Source organism: Vicia villosa, linkage group LG3, assembly GCF_029867415.1.
Source record: "Vicia villosa cultivar HV-30 ecotype Madison, WI linkage group LG3, Vvil1.0, whole genome shotgun sequence".
Classification (NCBI taxonomy): domain Eukaryota; kingdom Viridiplantae; phylum Streptophyta; class Magnoliopsida; order Fabales; family Fabaceae; genus Vicia; species Vicia villosa.
Window position 1 is genome coordinate 202,886,924 of NC_081182.1, and position 8,666 is coordinate 202,895,589.

The window sequence follows — 8,666 nt, forward strand, 5'->3', positions numbered from 1 at the left end:
ACACCGGAACAAATCCAGTTGTTATAAATGTTGGATGCTTCCGTAGCTGTATTTACATAAGCTTTCCACATTTGCATCTATAGAGTTAAATTTGTTTTTTTTTATCATTTTATTTTTATAACTTAATTGTATCTAATTCGTATTTATTTGTTATACCTTGCAGACATTATGGCTGATGAGATGGACTGACTTATACATGGGAGGGTTGCCCAACATGCCTCCATGTGGCATGCACAGAGCCAGATAGTCCTAGAGGTAGGTGACACCTCTGTTCTAACAGAGGCCTTGGTTGAGGCCACGCCGTAGACTACTCCGCAGCTCAGTGCACACGTGCCTTCCGCTTCTACTTCTTCATCCAGGAGGCGTCGGGATGATGGTGAAGGTACATCCTCGGCGCCCTCCTCCGCAGACGTCGTCGGGGTATTTCTGTACCACCTCCAATCGAGTCTGCTTCTCTTGTGCCACCTCCAGCCGATGTTGGTTCTCCTGGTGGTGTTAACCCACTGCATGAGGATGTTGATGCGCCCGAGGGTTACCCAGAGGGTCCCTCCGATTTGTCCCTGTTGACAGGGTATGCTGATCATACCGTCAGACATGTCTGGGATGGAGAAATAACATTTCTTAGACTTATTATTTTTTTGTCCTCACTGGAAATTTATTATTTCTAACATTGCTTGTTATTAGCAGTGTTTTCATTTGAAATTTTCAGGATAGGCGGCCCAGAAGTTCTATAACCACGGGCGTAAGATCTTATCTCTAGAGCAGCCTGAGGAGCCATGGTTTCAAGATGCCCTCACAACATCTGGTCTGAAGGACATATGTCAGATTGAGTACACCACTATCCTCAATGAGGTGCTCATGGCATTTGCAGAGATATGACACACAGAGACGTCCTTCTTCCATCTACCTCATGGTGATATTACTATTACCTTGGACAAGATCTCATGCTTATTGCATATACTTATCGAGGTGCCCTCCTCATACACGGTAGGATGACGAAAGAGGAAGCGAGAGAACTTCTGGTTGAGGAGCTTAAGGCTGCTCTACTTGATGCGCTATAGGAGGTGGATAAGACTCGCAACACGCACGTGAGGTTTTGTTTCTTGATGCAGAAATATGATAAGGAGCTAGTTGTGGCACAACAGGCTGTTGGTGACCCAGTTGAGGTGGAGATACACAAACAACATGTGCTTAGGTGTTACTTTCTATTTTTGATAGGCGCTCTGTAACATCCCGATTTTTCTATTTATTTATTTAAATAGCTATTTTATTATTAGTATAATTATTTAATTATTCTTTGGTGTGATAATTATTTAATTGTGTGTTATTATGTTAATTGGGTTAATTTAACTATTAGTAGGATAATGAGATAATATCTATTGGGCCCAATAATTGAGAATAGAAATAATAAGGATTGAATGTGTTACTAAGCCCATCTAATTAGAGAAAGATAGGGAGATGAGTTAGTTTTAGCCTCATAAGACATTCATTTGGTAAAGAAAAGAGAGCTCGAGAGAAGAGAAAGAGGAGAAAAAGGGAGAAAGTGAAGGAAGCCATAGAAGAGAAGGATTTAACCTAAGGTAAGGGGGAGAAACTTTATTATTTTAGGTATGGTATAATATACCATGTGTAATGGTATGCTTAGGTTTTCATCTCTCAATTTCTCATAATTCATATGTTTGGGTTTGTGCAAATCTATGAGATTTTATGGATTAACCATGTTTTATGTTGTTATAATGATAACCCATGAATAAAAACATGATTAGGAACCTTACGTATGTGATCAATTGTTGTTTGGACGAGTTTTTGTTGGTTAAACCGAATTTGGAAAGTGATGTCAAAATTGATTTTTTTTCCCAAATAACGCAGAGGGCACATAGCGCGGTGGAGGGCGCTTAGCGCGCTCTTGAAGATAGCGCGAACCATTTTACAGAATCGAGCGCGTATAGCGCAGGAGTCTGGGCGCGTAGCGGTGCCTGACATGGAATTTGTGATCTTTTATTCTTTGAATTGGGATCTTTTATGCTTATGATTTAAGATGGGTTTCCATGTGTTTTAATAATTTATTCAATAATGTTTGGATAGGTTTTGAATCGAAAATGAACTTATACATGAAACTTGTGTTTTGTTTATGTACAATGTGAATTTGTAAATTGGGTAAATAACATGAATTGACTTGTGTGCTATATGTTATATGTGATGAGCATTATATAATATGTGAATTCTTGTTTAATGGTAAATGTGTGTTGTGCAATGTTTTGGTGATTAATTCGAATTGTGCGAATTATTGTGATATGCTTGGATAATTAAGGTTGTGTGAAAATCTTAATTGCATATATTGAGAGTCTTGTTGCACATGCATTCATGGGGAGTTGGAACTCCGGTTGGCTTTGATCCTTGTGTGGATATAGAGGCAGGGGTTTGCTTCCTTGTGGATTCGGAAGCGGTGAACTATATGTTCATATTTTGAGGGCCTTGGTCTTGTCCGCATCGGAAGCGCGACTCTGGTTCTTGAGTTTAGAATCGGGAGCAGTGAGCTTGATACTCACATGGTACCACATGCATGAGTCACATTAATTGCATTTCGAGTAACATTTTTTGATATGTGATTGTTTGAATTGATGTGTGTTTATTTGATAATTGGAAATTCGTGTTATGTGTAATATTTATGGAACTCATTTAAATTATGAAGAGTGATGGATGATTATACTATCGTATGCTATATTCATTGTCGTATTATATATATTCATAATGATTTGAATTCTCACCCTTCAATTTGAATGATGTTCATTGCGACATTGCACAAGTTTCGACGAGTAGCGTGCTTGCACGAGGCTTTAGACGAGGAGCTTATCGGTTATTTCATTTTGATTTTAGGTAGTGAGTCAATGTTATGATCATGTAACACTAGTGGGTATTAGAACTCACATTTTGGATGTTTGGATCATTTTTATCTTTATTGTATTCGACATGGTATTTTGGATATATTATGTTGATGGCTATGTTGCCTATTATTGGATTCATATGACATTTAATGAGATGATAATGTTATTATAATTTTGGTAGATGATTATATTATGGGATATATTCATTGTAATGCTTGAGAATTTATTATCCCGTTGCGATATGCATATTGATGAAACATGTTATTTGTTGTAGTGATCTTTGTCCACATACATGGTTGTCCAATCAAATATAAGAAAAATATTTTCAATGCACATTGTCTATGATAAGTGACATGAACTTCATCACCAGTAGAAGTAACAATGGCTGTTAAGTGGTCATTGTAATTAGTCTTTAGGAATTAAAATCATGCATGTGCTCCTCGTGTACTTGCAATCTCATCTTAGGCCTTACCCAGATCAACCACTAAGTGTGTAAACATAGGCCTATTGCATCCATCTCTGAATTATAGTGTGATCCAAATATCTTCTTGTGATAGGAAGATATAGGATGCACAATACATCATCTAGAGTGATACCAAATCCAACAATCTCACTAATGAGAAGATAAAACGAAGATGTTTCAGAGTGTCATCTCTCAATAAAGGAAGACAGAAGACCATGGTCAATGAAACCAAATGCAGCCATACAAACACCCTCCAATCCGGAATTTACTAATACTTCTTAAAACCATGGTTCATCTGGTTGTTGGAGGTGTGTCATCTTCCTACCGTGATTAATATACTTTAGTGTCTCTCGATGTTGCAAAAATTAATGCATCAACGTTAGATGGTTAATTTCATTAAAAATATTTTAAATAAAATGTTCAAAATTATAAGTAAATATTTGTTTTACTTCTCTATCCCATACATGAGCAGTAGGGATGACAGACAGACCGAAACCTAAGGGGTTCATCTGCACCCAAATTCAAGTCAATGGGTTAAAACCCGAGTTTACGGGGTCCGAGTTTGGGTGTTATCCAATATTTTAGATGCGAGTTTGGGTAGTGTGAAACTCGTGCCCGAAACCCGAAATCACACCCGCTTAGACAAAATTTAAAACCCTCACTTTAATTTCTTTATTTAATTTGTATGTTTATAGATGGTGTTTCTTTATTAATGCAGGTTAATGTACATTTATTTAATATCTTGATTGAATCAATGGTTATTTGAATGTTAATATGTTGTGTTGCATGATTGAAGCAATGGTTATTTCATTACATAATACTAACTGTACATCTGCCATATATATACATAACTTGTAAGGTGATTTAGGAAAGAAACTGACGACATATTTTGAAATCAAATCCCTCTGATTATGAAATATTTCCAAGTTTCAAAATCTATACTAAAAGGAAATAGAAAAAAGATTTACCTAAATAGAAAATTGATAGAAAATTGTAATGCTGATGTTGAAAAGTTGTAAGAAAATTGATGGAAAATTGTAATGTTGTTATTCGAAAGTTATAGGAAAATTGATGGAAAATTTCAATGTTGCTGTTGTATTTTATATGTGATTTGTTGCGGGCTTGAGTTTGGGTGAAAATACCCAAACACAACAGTGTGGGTGTGAGTGTTATTTTGTCACCGAATAGCCTTTGGGTTCGGGTTCGAATTTAGGTGGTGATTTCGGGTGCATGTTTGAGTAGTGTGAAACCCGCACCGACCCTATCCGTTGCCATCCCTATTGAGCAGCGACATGACCTGCATATAGTGGAAATATTGACATGTCCTTTGGACCTCAAAGAAATCCCTTAAGTGTGGCAGGAGCATGTCTGACGGAGCAGGTGCACAAATTCGGGGATCTTCCAAGAAACTGTGGTCCATGACCATGTGACGATGATAAATGAGCAGTTTCACATGATTGCCCTACTTCACATTGTATACTTTTAATCCTCGAAGATTTTTCTTTCTCTCTGCATTATAAAGCATGTTGTGAAAATTGACCATATATACCTCGATTGTTCATCAGCCATTTTTCTATAATCACATAAGACAATACATGACACAATATTAGTAAGCATATCAAAAAATTTAAAACTCAACACAAAGATATTATATAATCTCAAAAGATTAAGATATATGAACATATCTTATGTTCGAATAACACTATACGGACGGGTCTTTGGATAGTGTTATCTGGATGACTTTGAACCACCATTCGCAGAAAAATATCTAACCCCAAATAAAAAATAAAAAATGTCAAACAACTAAATAGAATAAAAATAATAAATGGCATGTACATTAATTCAAAACTAAAAAAGAAAAGAAAAAGAAAGAATGTATCATACTTATCATATGGGAGGAATGTGGAGCAATTAAAGTTATTGAGTGTGCTTCAAATTTCACAATCCGATGGAATAAATGTCAAGAATTGATCAATAAAGTTAGTTAAAATGTATAAGAATAGAAATTGAGATATTTTGGGTAAATGATGATATTCTTTATGCAAATATTAAGACTTGGTATATTTGCTCTTTTTTTTCAAAGTTATTAAATGAAGAGAAAAAATGAAGTTCGATTATATTAAAAGAGCCACTAATTGACGATGCTAATAAGATCCAACATTTTGATGCTTGGCAACCTTCTCCAAATGGTTGGTTGAAATGTAATGTGGATGTTAGGTTTAACGCCCAACTCGGCACGACTAATAGAGGATGGTGTGTTCGAGATTTTGTTGGGGGCTTTAGAGTGGTAGGTACATTGTGGGATCATGGTCGGTATTCTATTGTAGAAGCGGAGGCGTTGGCTTTGAAGGAAGCTATTTAAGGGGCAATTTAGTTTAACTTGAACAATATCATCTTTGAAAGTGACTCACAAATAGTGGTTCAAGCTACTCATGCAACTACTACCGGTAACTCTGAATATAATATAATTGTTGATAGTAATAAGAATCTTCTAGCTTCTCGACACGACTTTGAGGTCATGTTTGTTAAGCGTCAAACTAATTGTGTTGCTCATAGATTAACTCGAGTGGCCAATTCCTGATCTCAACACATGGTTCTTTATATGAGTCCTCCTTGTATTGAACATTGTTTATTTAATGATATGAATTGAATTTGCTTTTGTCAAAAAAAAAACGCGTCCATTCCTGTTAGCTGAAGATTTCGACTAGCAGATCGTGATACCTTGAAGTGTTGGATTATGATGAAGAAATAGTTCTCATAAAGCTAGTTAAGGATTTTTCTCCTTGGAAGAAGTATTATTCGACCAAGAGTAGTTTTCGTAATACTTACAAGTATCATTCGACGGAAGCGCTAACATGATCGAAATGCTAAAGCGGGAAGATTTGAATTTCAAATGGAACAGTTTTGCTTATCGGACGCGTGGGAACATCTGAAACAAAGTGAGCGTTTGAAATATCGAACGTGGCAAAGATCTATGTAGATACCGTTAAGGTCGAAGTAGTATAAATATGAGTACTATTGTTTAGTTTGACATGTTCGAATAAATATACAGAAAATTCACAAAATTACTCGAAGTACCGACGCGAGAGAAAAGAGTCTTTGCTGAAACAATGTATGTGTGAAGAACATCATATTTACATTTTTTTTTATGTTATTTGTTCAATGCAAAGTTATAATTAAAAGTTCTTTGTTTATACAATTGCTTTATTTCATTTTAAAGTCATTCATTTACTGCAATTTACATTATAAAGTTGTATATTTCTGCAAACTAGAAAGATTATTGAACATGAATCAAATCACTAAAACACTATTCGACAATGTCCTAGGATCAATCTAGTCGATCCTGCGAGTAACCAGATTGTTTAAACACTTTGGAGGACTAGCGGTTGTTTGTCAGAAATCACTGGTAAACAAATTGGCATGCCCAGTGGGACTGTGTGACTGTGTCATAGTGTTATTTTCAATTGTTTTCATTTTAATTAGTTTGTAAGTTTAGTGTTTTCGCTGCCTTCTGCGTTGTATGAACCTTAGGAGTGGTAAAACTTTTGATAATAACCAACCAATACCTAAGAGGAAATATACTAAGAGAATGCCTAACAACACTAATAGAGGGGGACAACAGGATCCTCCACAGGGATCGGGAAATAACAATGATAGTGCAACAAACACTACAGATCCCAATGCCCAATCAAATGCCATGTCTGCGCCAACGCACTCACTGGCAGTAACTGGTTCAATACATGGGTCTACATGGGTCTCCTCATGCCAATATCAACATTTTGAAGTCACATTCATCATTTGATCAAGGGTTGATCATGATTCATCAAGAAAAGCTCAAAAATCAACAAAGCCCATAGTTTCTAAATTAGGGTTTTATAGGAGAAAGTCAACACTACTTTTACCAGCCATAACGTTCACATGGAACATCAGAAATTTCCCACCCAAAGCCTATTTTGAAGGCAATTGAATTATCTATAACTTTATCTCTCTAAAGCCAAGTCCAAAAATGCTTCATTTGGGAGATATGAGTCAAAACATTATAGGTCCTTTTTGAAAGTCAACCAAAAGCAGTTTTTTGTCAAAGCCAATATCATCAAGATAAAATCCTCAAATGGAAGAAAGGTTCCAAGGTGGCTTGTAGAGGACATCTTGAGCTTTCCAAGAAGTCCTAGAACTCTCCCATATCTTAAAAATTGAGGGAGATATGCCTTGTCAAAGTTGGACAGATTTGAGTGAAAAATGTGAAGTAAATATGGTCCAAAATGAGTTTTCTTGCAAATGGGCCCAACTTTTTAAGATTCAATCTTGATCCTCAAGTTATCTAAAGCGTCAAATCTAATTACCATGAATTATTTGATTTTATATGAATGTTTATTCATTAAAAAGTCAATTTAATCAAATATTTGGAAGGAAAATAGAAAAGATTTGATTTAATCTATTTTTTTAACCATAATTAATCACCAAAATATGCATTATTTCATAACAAATCGTGAAGGAAGATTGGTGAGAAAAAGATTGAAATTGGATAATTTTAGAAACATTTAAAGACAATTTCCAAACAATTTCTCAATGATTGATTCAAAGAGATTCTATCAAATTTTTTTGACCTAAATCATTCTACTATAAGTAGAGAAGTTATTCACATTGCAAGAGAACGAGTGTTGACTGCCTCAAGAACGCTAGCAAAAATCTCTAAGAACTCAAAGTTAGGGCAAACTTGAAATTGAAGTCTCAGCCATCTTTAGGCGAATACAGGTTACCATTCACTCTTCTGAGACTGCCAGGGATCGAGCCAAGCATCCACACGAGTCCAAAGCGTCTCAGGCTCATCATCCTTGTTGGTTCTCGTTTGGTAAACAATTTTCAAATTCAAATCTCGATTTCTCCAATATAAAGTGTTTTTGCGATACATGTTCATAACATTGATTAGGATCGATTGGACGTGTTCATATTTAGTTTTGAGGCACGGATAACATTGTGCCATTGTTAGGGCACATACCTTTTCGTCCCTCGTATACACTTGCAGGGACTTTCAGACAAAATGGTGGACAGATTCGAGATCAAAATATGTTTTTAAGGCGATCTGGGTGCTTTGTTTTGTCGTTGCCATCGTTTTTACAAGTGTCGTCGTCGTAGACGGTCGAAGAAGATGACCGGAGGGTTGACTCTGGCGTCGCTGCATTTTGGTGGGTTGGGACTCATGCACGCGTGGCTGTTTAGCATATCATTATTGGCCAGTCAGAATGTCAACGCATTCTCTCTCTTTCTGATTCGTGGGTCAGCGACACTGGGTCCCACCTTGACTCGGTTTGAATTTT